Genomic DNA, 17030 nt, shown 5'->3' on the forward strand with positions numbered 1-17030 from the left:
AAGCTTGACAGGAAAGCAAGAAATGAAAGAAAATATATAGACATGCTCCAATCCCCAGGGTATTAACTTCTCTGCACTTCCTCCACCATACCTGTACTGCCAGAAGGCTTACCCTTGTGCACTGCACTCTAGTGCTGATCCAGGACTCAAACTGCTTCTTTTCCAGAGGAAAGCCTTCTTATGAGAGGCTGCCTTTGCCCCTGGCACAGAAACTCTTCTCATCTGCATAGATAAAGTGAAGGGTTAAACTGAAGTAGTTAAAGCAGTCATCTTATTTAATTTAAAACAAGATGAAAAGCAAAATGAACAGAGAGTGAAGCATGTGGTTTAGAATAGAATATCTCTGGAGTCCCTTAAGCTCTTCACAACTAAAACATCATGACAGGTTTTAGTATTTTGGAATCTCTCCCTTTCTCTTACTACTTCCAGAAAACCCTTGATGTTCAATATCAGGGAAAGTTGGTAGGTAGGCTAGTCTGTGCCATGCCAGGATTATGCTCACTGGTATTATGCCAGTTTTCTAGCCACCTCCAGAGCAGCAGCTTGTTTTTTCTCTTAGTCAAAGATAGTCTTTTACTGGCAAGAATATTATGAAAAAAGTACTGCAGTATTTTCTGTGGAGACCAGCCAAAAAAAATTATTGGTGAGAAAAAATAGGGAAAATAATTGGTTTTCAATTCTAAAATAGCATTATGTTGACATATAGTTACCAGAATACAAAAAGATAAGAAAATTTAGTCAATTTAATCCTGCTTTTTTTTCTTTTTCTCAGTTCCTTGGTATTTTATTGCCCTGTACCAAGGGCAAGAAATTAAATTAAATTTAATTACCAATTAAATTTTTTGACAGACTTTTTTTTTACTCCTTGAATAATTTATTTTTTTACTTTTTAGCCAGGTGTCTTAAGCATTATTTTTCTACTGGGGTATCCTCTCATTTCTACTTTTTTGCTGTGATGAATCAACCTTCACTATGCATCAGTGCAGTGTTTTATTCATAATATATTGGCCACAGTCTCTGGCTATCTACTAAGATCATCAGTTTTAATACATTTCTTTTAAATGATTTCTTCTTCCTGAGCAAACAGATGAAAAATAATAATACAGAATCAAAAGACATAAACAATTGCAATTTGTATTTCAAATGAAATGAGAATTGCTAGTAAAACACTTACTTTTGCATATTTGAAACTAAAACAGTTTTCATTAACCTGGGAATAAGAGGACAGCCATGGATGAGCAATAATTCTGAATCAAACCTTTTCTATAAAAGAATTAATTATTGCAAGAGAGTATAACTATAATCCAACTTTGTCAATATATAAAAAGATGTTATTCAGAACAGTAAATATGTAGACCTTTGCCAAGAAGTTCAAAATTAAATTTCCAAATCTTATTATCTTACCTATCTTTATGTAATCTGTGCTTTGTAAAAGATATTTCTATGTATAAGCCTGCACAAAAGTGACAAATTTTGGTCATTCTTTTTCTCTCTGAAAACTTTGAACATGCTACAATCTATTCAGAAGTGTATTTGTACATCTGTACTGTTCTTCACAGTATATGCGGAAAGTAAGATTTTGTATCTTAAAGGCTAAAATAGAATCCAGAGAATTACCACTGTCCCAGAGTCATATAGTGACTTGGAATTTATCAGGTGAAAATTTCCAGGACATCAATTACTATTGCTTGCAAATATGGATGAACACATCACATCAATTCTTTTAGAGTCCTCTCATAGATAAATCTTCCATTTCCTTTTCACAGCAACAAGACTGGCATCTTATCTGGTGGCATGCAATGAGTTATTTAATGTGAAAGCAATTACTACTGTACTTCTCTCTCATTTTCATCAGAAAAGCACATTGTTTGTAGAAGAAATTCTTACTTTAAGCCAGTAAGTTCATGCCCTCACCTTTAATATTGTAAATTTTCAGGTTTGCTTTAGCTAAGGCCAGGTTTTTAATACCATATTCCAGTCCTTCTCTAAACTGAATATATTCAAATCTGATGTCCTTGCATTTTGTAGCAAAAAGTGTGGAAGTACTATCAGTTGCAATACAATCAGTATTTCTAATACAGATGAGATCTACAAATGGGGAATTTTTATTGCTGCTTGCTTAATTGCTGCAAGGTTTTTATTCTTTTCAAAACAGTGGAAATGGAATTCAACAACAGAAAGCACTCACATATCAGGCTGATAGTTCTTTTCAAGTCTTCTTTCAAAAATTTTCCCTGTATTTATCAAAATTGGCAAAAGTTCAAGATGGGTCATCCAAATAACTTTCTCACTACAGATGGTTTGCTGAAAGTTCTCCTTTTTTCCTACATAACCCTTCTTTGTGGGAAAGCCAAATCTGCCATAGTACTGAGGACCATGCTGTCTCAGATTTTGGTGAGGAATGGCACAAAGATATAGAAATTGTGAGAAGACTTCCAAGAAGCACTGAGTTACAGGTGAAAAAATACAGCTACTCTTTGAAATATATAAAGTAATTCAAATAATATCATAAACTCTCAAAACTTGTTAGCCTTCTTTGACCATCTGAAAAATAAATCCTGCTAAATCTCACATATGCCTGCAACCACATGCAGAGACTATAACAAAGTATAACACTGATTTTTCAAAAAAAAAATTCCCCTGGGTTATTTTGCTTCTAGTATTATCTTTCTCCTAGCACTTCTTTAGATTAGCATCTCTGGGGTAATTTCTTTAGTGGTAACAACAGGGAGAGTGCTGTCTCAAGCTGGAAACAGTGGCCATTTAAATAACACACTGCTTACAGCTGCTAAGCACAAACCCAGTAAGATAACACAGTGGTTAATTTCCCCATAGCTATTACAACCTGCCTGCATTTATGTTCCATTCTAAATGCTGAATAGAGTCCTCAGGACAAAGCTGAAATGTTCAGTCTGTTGCTTAGATACTACTTTCACAGGCTTCATATGAAAAATCTGTGTATACAGGCAAATAAACAGATAAGTTAATAGGGTGAACCTGCAATGGACAAACATTAATCACTCCTTTTTTACTATCTTTTGTACTATATTTATGTATGGAAGAAACAGGTGTGGAACACAATGCAAATGAAAATACTATGCTTTGCTGGGATGCCTCCTCCATGCATAGAAAATTGGAGCCACCCTACCCAAATGTAACAACTTACATGATTCTTCATTCATTTGGGTCACTTGACTTATCTTTGTGTATTCTTGCTGTACAGGATACAGAAATGAATATCCTGTTTGTTTACTTATGCAAGAGTCACTTATAACTTGTGACATTGCAACAACAGATCAAAATCAAGATCATATCCTAAAGTTAGAAAATCACCTTTGTCACATACACTATGGGCTTTATTCCATAACTGGGAGGAGTTAAATTTGAAATGGTTGAAATATTCTATTCAGAATGCCCAAATTATATCTAGTGAAAACTGCTTTACTAAAAATAGATGCTGTTCTGCATAAACATTAGAATTGTTCCTGCTATGCCATTTCCTCAGCAGAAGAAAAGAAAAAAGAAAAAAAAAAGCAATTTTGTAGGTGCTGTGCTCTGCTAATATTAAAAAATTATTTTTTTATTTTTTTTATTACCAATAATTTATGACTTGGAGCAACATGCTCAACAAACTGGGTGTTATGTAAAAGCTGGCAGTTACAACATCACAATAGAACAGTGATACGTATTATGCAGTTAAGGTGATACATACTCCTCCTGTGAAACACACCACAAGTTATAAAGCATTTTGGAGCAAATCCATTCTGCTCTTCTCACCAAATTGAAATTGCTACACAAATTACTGTTTTTGCCTTTTGTTTTTTTTTTTTTTTGTTAATCTCCTACAAGATAAGTGTGTATTTTCATAGGCTTTGCATTAAGGAACAATTGTGAAAGCAACAGAGCAGAATTCAATACCTGGATTCAATGCCCAGTACCTCTTTGCTGGAGGGATGAATAGATAGCAAAATAATTCTGAATTAGAAAACAGTTATATTTTGTAAACAAATTTTTACTCCTTGAACTAGATTTAATTGGTTATTTAGTTCCGTCTTAAGCATTATTTTTATATCAGTTTGTCATTTAGTTCATATAATTACTGCAAAGATTAAAAAAAAGTCAAGATATTTAGAATGACAAATCAATCTAGCTATCTGCATTAAATGCACTTTCCAACAATTTCTACTACCAAAGAATATAAACAGCTGCTAAGTACCACTTCTGTTACAACTTCAAGATGAATAATTATATATACATACATATATAAATACATACATACATACATACATATACATATACATATACATATACATATATATATATATGTATATATATATATATATATATATTATATATATATATATATATATATTTATATATATATATTTATATATATATCCTATTTTTTATATTTCTGAACCTGAATTTTTTATCTGGCAGGGACATAGAAACTACTGACAAAATTAGTGGTCTTTAAAATTCTTCTGTAAAGAGTTATTGTAACAATAATTGCATTCCTGACATTATATTCTGTCTACAAAATTATTCTACAGTATATTATAATTTTCCAGGCATGGGTTTTGGTGAGAGAGACTGAATTTTAATGATTGGTTTCTATGTTTGCTTTTATGAAATGAGCCATGCTCAAATATTGTCATTATAAATATGCTTATTAAAAAAATAAGAATTTAATCTTCTCAGTGAGATTCATGTCTCAGGAGAGGCGATCAGTTGTTTGGGTTCATTTTTCCTTAAAACTATATTATTAGATATTGTATTTTTTTTAAAGACTATGCTTGATTTTTTTTCTCAACTTTTCCCTGAAATATGTTCCAAAACTTTTTTTTGCCTATTGAAATCAGTGGTTATTTAACAGCTATTTTCCACTAAAAACAAAGAAAATAAATTGTATACATCAAGAAAACAAAGAGACACAAGCATTTAACCAAATATTTTGACAATTTAAAATCAAACTAATCAAAGTCATATTATGAATTTTCTGCTGTGAATCAGGTAACATTCTTTAGTTCCTTCCACCTGCATGGCACATTAGTTACCTTCCTTTTTGTGTCCCAGCAGTCCTTTACATTGTGCAAAGGGATGCACAGTGAAAAGGGGATGAGGGAATGTTTTTACAGAAAACCAGTTCAGCTATTTGATACCTATAGGCTTTCCAGAATAGAGAGGAGTCATTTATGTACCTAAATTCCTCGGTAAGGGGAACACAGAAATGGGAGGGAAGAATTTATTCAGCCTTCAGGCCAGATGACCCTGATGTGCCATCAAGATCCCTGATGTGTTGGGTCGGGTACTCCCAGGGCAATTGGCAGCTCCCTCCTGGCCAGTCCCGGCAGAAATCAGGATATTCAAATGCAGGGAATTTGTGTTATCCTGGCGGGGAGTCAGAAATCCTGGAGGGCACCTGGGACAGCATGAGGGCTGGGAGGGCTGCCATACCCACAGTGCAGCCATAGCCTGAGATTCCTACTTGAGTCTCCCTTCTTCTGAACTTCACTTTTCAGCCAAGGGCTGGATCCTGTTAAACTATAAAAGCATATATTTCATGATAAAAGGTGATGAGAAGTAAAATCATCCTTACAGAAGTTAATTTGATATTTACAGTACCCCAGTGAGAGGGAGCAAGCTCATTGCAGCACGCCCTCCCACTGCAGACAGACCCAGCATGGAGAAGAGGCCTCTGCAGAGGAGTGACTTTATGCCTCTTGATATACTGTTTTAGTGATGGTGTAGGGCTACATCTTTTAGTGTTTGAAAGAATTATATAATATATAAGACTGTGGTTTCCTTTACTGTTAATTCAAGCAGTTTGATGCCTCAGGTCTAGATGGTTCTTTTCTGGTTTTAATATAAGTGATACAATATATAATACTGGAACTATCATAAATACAGGTACATCAATTCATAACTTATAATCAGTAAAACTCTGCTTTTAATCATAAAAGTACCTGTCCTTCAAGAGCTTAATGAAATTGTCATGTAGACACGAGAGGCTCTATAGATTATTATTTTATTTTAATTACGTGAATTTCATTCACATGTTCATTTACTTACTCATTTATGATTTTATTCTTATGATTCTTGCACTAATCATGAATAATGTAGTCACAGAAAGATGCAGTTCAGCAAGTGTCAACATTTAAGCATGTGAATTGTCACTTTGAAGTCACATATCTTACTGGTCAATCCACAATGTAGTACAAGTGATCTCAGAAGAGCTTCACCAGTGGTAGAGTTTGCTTGAAATGACTGGGTAGATCTTTCAGTCAGCCTTTCTGTGGCAGGACAATAAAAAACTGGCATGACATGTTTGATATAATTTCTTCTGGAAAATAATAAAAACTATTTGAAAATTAATTTCTTTCTCCTGTCACAAACAATCTGTTCAGAAGCTCTATGTCCTTGAAGACAAGAATCTTAAGAATTCACCATATGGCCTGAATTAGATGGATTCATGTGGAATAATTTAAACCATTTACATTACTCATCTGCTACAGAAAAATACACACATATGTATGACACATATATATATATTATATATATATATATATATATATATCAGTGGAGCTAGGCATCAGGACTGTCTTCTGAAGGGCATTCCAGCATTCAGGCAAGATGTCTCAGGGTGACTGTCTCAATGCTTAAATGAATGCAAGCATACAGTGGTGAAGGGCCACAGTCAGCAGCAGTAATTTCCCAAGATGAAGGAGTTCAACGAGGACAGAGATAGCTGCTAATATTTTTCTATGGTTATGTTTTATTTATTTGTTAAAAGAAAAACAACAACTACAACAACAACAACCCAAAACAAAAAGCAAACAAGGAAACAATAAACTCATTATTTGTAACCAAATAAAGCCTTAGTTAGTTGGGTTTTTTTTTAAGTCCCCAAACTGATCTAAGAGCTTTTTTGTCAATCTGGGGAAATCTGGAGTAGATTTAGAAGCAAAGACAATGAACTTTTGAATATTGTCTTCTGTTATATATGATTTAGTACTCTGCCTCCATATGGAAAATCAACTTAATGTTGATTTCAGTATATCATTCCAACTTGTGTATAAGTTCTTCTTGTCTCTCTTAGAAGCTTCCTGATAATGTGTGCACTGACATTCCATGTCTATGAGCTGGTATGGAGTCAATATTCCTGGTGTGCTGACCAAGAATGAAAGATAAGAATTCTGTTCATGCAATAGGGATTAATCTTCTACTGCAGTAAGGAATGCATCTAAATTGTACAAGATTCATCGTGCAGACCAGCCTAACCCTCGTAAGAGTATGCACACAGGCAGGCAGCCCTGCCATGCAGCTACACTCACAAAACAACACCACAAGGGATTATGAGTCCTACAAAAAACAAAAGGGGGGTAATACATATGTAGACATCTAATTCTGATAAGGCCACATTAACAAGATAGCAACACAAGAAGGAGTAGGAAAGAGGACTATGATAACAGGAGTGGGTCACTAACTTGAATGAATTACCAGTGCAAATATCAGAAGTGCTGAGGAGTTATAAAACTAGGGACAACAGGAAAGAGTTAATATAAAAAGCCTGTTTATTTGGGAGTGGATGAGAGTGGTAAAGGGAAAAAAATGAGAAGTTGAAAAGGGTGAAAAAGGGAATGTAAGCAGAAGTGTGTCATTTAATTAGCAGTTTATCAGTATCTGTTGGGTAGTCTTCTGTTGATCTCACTTGGAGAAGGCAATTAAATCTGTTATTATTCTGATAACATGGGTATGACTTTTTTTTTGTGGTGAGTAGGGGTACTTGAGGAGTTTTCTCCAAAATTGGTGAAGGGATATGTGAAGGGGGTGGACCAATCCTAGTAGCTGTGGTACTGAACATTTAGCAGAATCCATATTTAGGGTTAGGCATTGAAGGTCACAAGAAATAGACTTACAAAGGCTAGCAAGGCAAATTATGCATTTCTAAATGCTGAGAAACACTCAGTACCTTATGCTAAATTAAATTCAGTATTCAGTATGTCTGTTAGCTGCCAAAACTGCTTATCACTTACCTAGAAGTAGTGAAGGCACATATTTTCTCAATCCTGTAATAGTTATATGGGATGGGTGAGACTCAGATTCAGTTCTGTTCCTTACCTGAATTAGACTCACATCTTCCCCAGCATAGTAAGAAATTATATCACATGGATGTTTCCTGATCTCTTTTGGGATATTTTCTGCAAAGTACTTCTAAATTTACTAGATCAAATTTGATGTTTACCAGCCTTCTATTTATCCTTAGAGGCTTAGATAGCCTCACCAGGGTTATAAGGAAATTTTGAGTTTTTAAGATTGGAATCTGTGGGAACTCAAAATGTCTCTCAGACATTTTTAGAGGTTCCAGGCCTTGGTCAGAAGCATTCTAGACCCTGGCAGACAGCTGAAAAACAACTGTGATTTTGAGTTTGAGCCATGGAATGAATTACCAACTTTGGAGGTGGAACAAGCAGTCACAAAAGGTTAGATAGTATAGTATAAGTAGTTACGAAGTAGAGGGGAAATTTTTTTAGTATTGTACAGGGGGGTTTTAGCACATGTACAGGGGGGGTTTCGCTTTGTACATGGGGGTCAGAAGTTCTAAGATGGAGGAAAGTGGGCTGATCCCATCCTTCTTCCTTCTTCTTCCTTACCTCCATGTTCTTGGTGATGTTGGCACTCACAGATTGGTTTAGAGTAGAAAAACACTTGGCAACGTAGGTAGTAGGTATTGGGGAATAATTGTAAACATGTTATACGTAATATATCTTATAAAAGATAGCAGCAACCCTGGGCGGAGAGAGAGACGAAGAAGACAGCAGATAGAGAGGATGTCAGGGGGTGTGTGTGCCTCTACCCAGGCCGCTGATCAAATAGCTGCAGTCCAAGAACATAATCTGTTAGATAACTAGCAATAAACTGCCTTGAGACCGAATAGCTAAAGCCTGCGGAGTTTTTCTTTGGAAGCACGGGTTGGAGGAGGAATTTCACCACCACATGTGGCCCCAAAACAAGGCTGGGGTTCTCACAGGAATCTGAAAGCATCAATGTTAAACGTCAAGCACATGTGTGGGTTTTTTTATGTGTTGTAATGCTAAAGACTCCAGATAGTTTGTCTTGAGTACAGATAAGGTTGGGTTCATAATTTTTTGGAATCTGCAGGAATTTTGCAGTAATCTCATACTTTGCTGATTACAGCTGAATGTCTTACAATCGTTTTCTGAAACAGAAGACAATATACAACACAGAATTTTCTGTACAATACAGAAGCTCAGCATATGCTGTTTAGAGTTTTACATTACTTTCAATATCATAAGGCTTCCGTGACTGTTACATGCTTTAGAAGCACTGAGAATTTCTACACATTTATAGTTTTAAGTGGTCTATGATTGTCCTACTGTGAAATTACAGAAACAGCATAACTTGTATCAAGTTCCATTTTAAATTTTCCCCCTTCCAATTGTAAAAGCAACCAAATAACAATTTATTTATTGTCTACCAAATTAAACATTTGTAGAATTACTATAATGTTCCCAGTGGCTTCCATGTTGCTGTATACAAGCTGATAAAACTGAAATCTTCTCATAATGTCCTGCTGGGACAGAGGCTTGGGATTTGTGTTGATCTGAACATTTTCTATACAATTTCTCTTTTGGTTTTTATTCTACTAACAATCTTTTATGCTGCTTGACCACTTCACATTATAAAAATAGACAATCTAATTTTAAGTGCTCACTAAAATGTGGTAATTGTAGACTCATTAAAATTAGACTTCTTCAAATATTTCAGTGTACTCTACAGGCCTTAAACTCTTGTATCTAATCTCAGATATTTACTTTACTCAAGTTATTGGCAGTTTTTACAGTAAAACAAAAATCACAGCAACATTTTGAGAATTATCCTGATGTTAGAAAACAGAAGATGTATTCACAGACCTACAGTATATGTGTCAGGAAGAGAAGTTGGGACTGCATAGTCTCATAAAGACAAGGTTAAGGAGAGAAGCCTAATAATAGCTTACAGATTTCTGAAGAACAGATAAAATGCAGAGACAATCTCTTCTCAGCTGTGGCAAATGGCAAAAGAGGCAATGGCCAGGTGGGGCATTGGAAGAGACTTTGCAAAGAGCTTGGTGCAACACTGGAACACCGGTGGATGATGTGGACTTTCTGGGAAGTTTTCAAGATCTGGCTTAACAAACCGATGGCTGACACAGCTCAGTTCTGGGGATAGTAATGCTTTGATGGGGCAGCTGCACAACATGACACTCTGATGTTCCTCCCAAACAATATTTCTCCAACCCTGTGATATAATTCTGTCATTCTCCCTTCTTAATTTAGTGGAAGTGCATGTGGAAAAGTTTTGTGGATTTTTTTTTTCCTAAAAATGGATGATTATAGTAATTGCTAAAATAGTTTCACTGATCTTCATTGTTTTTTCTATAGAAAATAAACCCATACATGAAGAGCAACTAGGCCTCACTTGTACAGTAAAGCTTCAATCCATTCCTTCCTTTTTCCTGTGAAAAACATGGTGATGATGGAAAGTCAGAGACTGTAAATTACCTATATAGAGCCTTAGGTTCTAAAGGGGATATAGACTGCAACTCTTAAAGTCTTGGACATTTATGACAGATGTTTTATTCCCTACCCAAAACCTCTCTTGCTTCTTATCCTTCCATTATTCAAGGAGAATGACTGAATTATTAGCCAATGATTATAATTCCTTTATTACCTAAACCTGAAATCTTTATGCCTCCTATTTAAGAGTGCAGGGAGACAATACCAGTAAAGGAGAATTCAATGAAATCCTTTCATGCACATTCATACTCAATACAATCTACTGCAGCAGACAGAACACTGCCATGAGAATGTATTCTCCTTCCTTTCTTGCATCCACTTCCTTCAGCCATATAATTTAATATTTGGTTTTTGTCATAGAAGAGCTACCTGCAACAATGCAGCCAGGGGTATCCTAGCACTTAATGGCCAGGCTCTGAGCCCACACTGATGGGAGCAGTGTATGTTTGCTGCTGTCTGTATTGTAAGAAGGTGCATTATTGTAAGAATATGATGCATTATTTTTAAGATTCATGGGAAGAATGAAATAAATCCTATGGGAGGAAATGAAATTCGGCATTTACCAATATAGCAAAAATTATCAGATTAAATAATTAATTTTTCATTGGACCAATTTATGTAGTTTGTGCATCAAACCTTGCTTGGGAAACAAGCTTGATTTTACAGGCATGATTTATAGGATCAGTAAATAGATATTGTCTATCATGCTTGTCAATCCTTGCATTGCATTGATAGTTTACAAAAATAGCTTCAAAAGTAAGTAGGATATACTTCAGGATTCCCTTAAGAATATGTATGGACTTGCTATGTAGTAGACATCTCCAAGAGACCTTTCAGAGCTTTAGCAAGGAAAAGCTTTTGGATCGTCGAGTTTTTCAGTGTATAGGTCTGCTGTGCTAAATATGCATCTCATGAAGAAAAAGTCAAGTACTGAATAATGAATTCTGCCCAAGCCTCAAGCTTTGTTGGACTTTTCCATATAAATTTCTGATGAATTGGTAAAGCCCCACTAAAGAAATAGATTAGAAACTGACTGATCCCCTCACAATAGTGACCTCAATTTTGTAGATGCTAAGAATCACAAACTAATCAAACAGTCTCCTTCTTTTCATTAGAGACAAGCATTTTATTTTACTTCTGATTGGTATTTATTTTTTCCCAAGAACCTTTTTAGATTCTATCAACAAGGCCATTTTCCCTGAGGTATATTGTGATTTCTCAGCTTCTGTAGCAAAAAAAAAAAAAAAAAATTAAAAAAAAAAAGAAAAAAAATAGAGGAGGCTATGGCAAAAGTTAATTTATTTACAAGTACCTGCTTCTACTGATTAATGTTTGTCTGAACCAGAAGGAATCTGCTTTTGGATTTTGTCATTAAAAATGTTAAAGCAATTCTGCTAATACAAACTTTTCTTTCTCAGGCATGTCACAGCTATTTTACAGTCCACAGAAAGTAGCAAACTGTCTATTTTTCTGTTCTTAAACCTAACCCCTGCTGTTGACCAGCAGTATGATGTTGGCCAGATATTTCAGGTCTTGATATTCCTACAATCTACCCATTGATATTTGCTAATGATCTTATTCCAAGTTTATTGTAGTGCAATTCAGAGTAAAAGCCTATCTTTTTTTTTGCAGTAGTTTCCCACTCTGTTCACTACAATGGTCTTTATTATCATCCTTAGACTTTCAGGGAGGAGTAATTCCCCTTTCTGCAAGAACTTGTGTACTCTAATACTGTACATTCTGCATCATCTTGGAGGACAGCCTACTCAATCAATGTTCTCCATTACTCTAATATGTAAAAAAAAAAAAAATAATTTCCTTTGCATTCATCAGCATCTGATGTTTTCAACTTTAGCATGCCCTCTTCCCCATTCACTTGCCAGAAATAATGCCAAGGGGAAGCCAATTTCAGTTTAGATGTAGATGTAGAAATTCAACATTGAGAGAAAGCTGTGAGGAAGCCTATAGCAGAGTCAAAAGGAAAAACATAGAAACATATAAAATCCTAAAGGAAACACAAGGAGTTGGTGGAAAGCAGCTGGAGACTGGGAAAGAATGTTCTGCAGAAACTTGTTGTGTGTCTCCTTGACATACCCCAGCAGCTCAGAGAAGCCCTTAGATAATCTCTTACATCTTTTATACAATGAAGGATTGCTTTATACTTTGAAAACAGATATATTTTGATCACAGCATCTCTTTGTGCATGCCTAATTGTGCTGAACAGTGTAACAGAGTTTCAAAAGCATCCTGAATCATCATCAGTATAAAAATCCTAAGGACTGGTCCCAGCCCGTCTGCCAACCAGACTGATGAGCAAGTGAGAGAAAAAAGGAGAGACAGATTTCCCTTTGTTTCTTGTGCATTTTTCCAAAAGTTTTAATACTATCGGGATATGTGCTAGTATCTATTGTACTCTATTGGGAGTACAGTTTATGAACAGATGAAATGCTATCCACCATCACTACCAAGAACTTACATATTCTCAGTTTTCATCGAGAACAATAAAAGCTCTATCCTAATGCCAGTGAATCTAGGGAAAGGGTTTCTATTGACTTGGATAGGGGACGGAGCAGTATTCAAACAAGGTAGAAAATTATTTTCTGTTTTCTGTTTATCAGAAATTAATCTGAAGAACAGCTGACTTTTAAAGAAAATAATGAAAATAGTTTATTCAGCCTAATTGCTCTGATGATATAGAAATATTCCAGCCCAGGATCTGACTAATTAGTATGAAAGAAATATTTTGGACTGACTGACAATCTTCTTTCCTTTTCCTTGCTATTTACTTTCAGTTCACATTCCTTAATAATGGAATGTAACTTCAGAAAATGTCCACTGCAGGAGAAAAAGGATAAGTAAAATGATACAAACACCTCTGAGATTGAGGAATTGACTGAGTTCTCTATGTTTGTATTCAAAAGTATAAAGATTAGTGCAATTTCCTCTTTTCCATTCTTCTAACACTTAGCTATACTATGTTCTTTCAGTGATCCAAGTTAACTGAAATTTGAGTAATAGCAGCTTAAGTCAGCTTTGTAATCCTAAAATTGAAAACAGCCCACTCTTGTAATTTGATTATTTCTGGACATCTTATTTGCTTGTGCCTATGCCTGCACCAAATTTGCATTCCATCAGTTATTTGTTTTTAAATGTCATGCAGTTATGCACATCCTGAACATACTAAGGTAAAACAGCAAAACAATTTCTACTTCCTCAAAAGTTTTATGACTCTTGAGATCTAATTCTCTGTCAAACTTCCAGGATTAAGGTTGTATTGCTATTCATTCAGATAGAATAGAAATTTGTATTTCTATTTTGAAGAACTATGCAGACTTGTAAAAAAAAAAAAAGTTATCTGGGACAAAAACTTTACACCAGATCTGTCAAAAAAAAAAAAAAAAAAAAAAAAAGAAGCACTTGTGCATCTATTTGCTAAAATTGAGTATGCCCTATCAAGGACAAAGAAGTTACCATAAATAGTCAGTAATAAACTGAGTATCAAGAGCATATGATGGATTGTAAAGAGTTACTGCTGACATGCACATTGACTTGTCACACTGGACTGCAGAATATATAGTACTTGGTGGAGTTTACTGCAAAAATATTTCTGTAACGCATTGGACTGATTACACAGTAACAGATTGACCAACAGACTTAAAGATATTTGATTGTTTAATACATCACAGGCTATTTATAAAATAAAGCCTTTTCCTGAGTTAGCTCACAACTAATGAACTAATATCTTGTTGAGGTCAAAGAAGCAATTTACTGAGCTCCATCTAATGGGGAACAATCTGCTTAATTTAGTTCTCCAGCCAGCCCGATTCTGCATAGCTGTCATCCATTGCTGTGGACAGTGACTGTGAGTTGAAAAGTCAGAAAACATGAAGAACATACTGATTTTTTTACAAGAAACTAGGATCCATCAGATATTGAGGATAACGAATGTCTGGGTCATGCAGAGTCACTCAGTAGCCCAGACTCAGAGTCTAGATTTCAGCAGTATTGATTTTTGGTAGAGTCCTTTTTCTAACAGTTGTTGGGGGACAGAGGGACTAAATCTTCCTGAAATTAATTCTACCTGACAGTACACTGGCCAAGGTACACAGGTATGAGTGTTGGGTGTACATCTGGCTCACATACCTCAACTGCTCTGAGCTGCCTCACATAGGATGCATCCTTCATGTCAATAAATAGTCTAAATATCTCCCAGTTCTGCTGTAGTTTATGTCTCATATTTTAAAGAGACTCCTGAGACTTCTAAGCAAGGAATGGGAGTTGTCACATTTGTTCATATCCATCTTGGTCTTATAACAGCTGTGTTTTCTACTCCTCTGGTTGCTCCCTGGAGGTTTTAATGAGGATCATCAAAGGAAGACACATACTCTGTCTGAGCTCATTTTTTTGCCCTCCCCACTAGTGAGATGTGCTCACTGGGAAGATGTGGGGTGTTCTACAGTGACAGGGAAAAGGCAGAGGGGAAGAATATGGCAAGCAGGAGAGTATCTTGCTGGCTGGGGGCTGACCATGTAGCTCCACCAGATTTTGTCATATTCCATCTTTTGTCATTAGGGCCACCCCATCCACTGTGTTTAAAGATTGGGGAATGTGCATATGGGGACCATGTGTCTGAGTGAAAAGAAAACTTGCTAATTTGGGAAAGGAGATTTCACCTGGCTATTTTTATGAGAATTCACTTTAGGCTCCATCATCTGAGTGCCTGATTTTTGTAAGAAATTTTTTAAGAAACTAAACTCTTCTCACAGCATGTTTATGAAATGTGAAGGTATCATTATCCTTGCTGAGAAGCCTCTGGGCCAGATGCTGAGAGATGCCTGTACCTAAAGGAAATCAGCAGGATATGTCACTAAGCATCTTTAGGATTCAAAGTCCAAATGCCTGTCCAGGTTGGGAAATCCAGCAAAGTGCCTGAGTTGAACCCATGTAGACTAAGTCTCAACCCAGTGTATTAGCACAATTCATTTTTTTTAACAGAAAAAACTTATTCCCTTAACTCCTTGAACTTCTTGAAAAATTTTGGTAAACATATGTAAACAGTTTATGTAACAACTGATGCTGTAGTTTCACATTCCCCAATTCATTCAAATCTGGATGTGACATTGTGTATATAGGGATTTGTAGGCACAAAGGATATTATTACTGTTGCCATGTATTGTATTTGCATTGTGATTTTCCTTAAATGTGCAACATTGTTTTGTTAAGCAATCAGAATGCAAATACCACTGGCACAGCTAGAATACATTCAAGTGCCCAAGTACACAAAGAATGCAAACTGTGCAGTAAAGCACACAAAGCCCAACAAGCTCATTAGTACCATACTGCAATGATTACAGAGCAAAGTGCCTTCTGAGGTGCAGTAGTCAGGCTGTACAGAGGGAAGGCTTTGCAGAGTTTTCATGCAATGATATTTTTAATGCAATTGTATGCTGCCACAGTAGTCATATTTCATCAGCATAAGCTGCTCTGGGAAATAGGCACTATTCTCTGTTTGTACCTTGCCTAGGTATCATTCATGATTAGCCATTAGGCACTGCATAATAGTCTTGAGGATGAGGATAATTATTATAAGGATAACAAATTATGATCGGCCAAACTACCTCTTCGGCCCCATCTACCTCTGTATCCATTTTCTGATAAAAGTCAGGAGTATATTTTTTAAGCAAAAAAGCATGAGAAAACAGGAGTGAATAGAGTGACTCCTTTCCTGGTATGGCCTTTGAGATTCCAGCAATCATCAGTAAGGATGTGAAAACTGGAACTAGGCTTCATGAGGATCCTCTAGTGGTTTGATTTGCTTCGTGGTCTCTGTTGTAACTTAATGACTCAAAACCAGATAACCAACTGTCTGTTATCAGCATACCCACCTTCAACACCCCTGCCAGTACATTCAAATATATGCATATATACACACACACACACACATATATACACTGTCCTGTATATGCCACCTGCCACTAAAATATGGTGCAAGTCTTCAGTATAGCGATTTGAAAGGTCTAGGGAGAGAAAGGTTAAAGTTTAAAAGGAAAGTCACCATGTGACCATCATGGTGTCAGAAACCATGTCAACCCTTCTTTGAGACAGAGGATGGACTAAATGTCCTCTTGGTACTCTTTCCTGCACTGGTTTTTTTCATGAATCTATGATTATTCAGATGCTATAGCAGACAGAAAGTTCAGTTTTAATTAGTCTGAAATAGGAAAATTGTCTTTAATTCTGCTTGAAAATGCAACACACATAATGTTTCATCTGGTGGAACCAGATGAAGGCCTGTAAAATTTGTGGTCATGCAAGGACCATAGCTCTTCAATAAGCCCTAGCCATAGCCTAGGAACTGAACAGCCATACATACATCTTCTGGCCATGAGCAGCACAGAGAGAGGCATGATTTATCTTAGCAAAAACATCTCTACATTATTCACTGAACAA

At 35.9% G+C, this 17030-nt stretch overlaps 1 protein-coding gene across 2 annotated transcripts in view; it reads right to left on the minus strand.

The window, feature by feature from the left end:
- YIPF7 (Yip1 domain family member 7) overlaps positions 1-17030 on the minus strand; it is a 52723-nt gene that overhangs the window by 15680 nt on the left and 20013 nt on the right. For both annotated transcript variants that reach the window (XR_013339882.1, XR_013339881.1), the window contains exon 6: positions 113-222. The gene's annotated coding sequence lies outside the window, so the exon portion shown is untranslated. The remainder of the gene's footprint in view (positions 1-112; positions 223-17030) is intronic.

Source organism: Lonchura striata, chromosome 4 (genome assembly GCF_046129695.1).
Source record: "Lonchura striata isolate bLonStr1 chromosome 4, bLonStr1.mat, whole genome shotgun sequence".
Classification (NCBI taxonomy): Eukaryota; Metazoa; Chordata; class Aves; order Passeriformes; family Estrildidae; genus Lonchura; species Lonchura striata.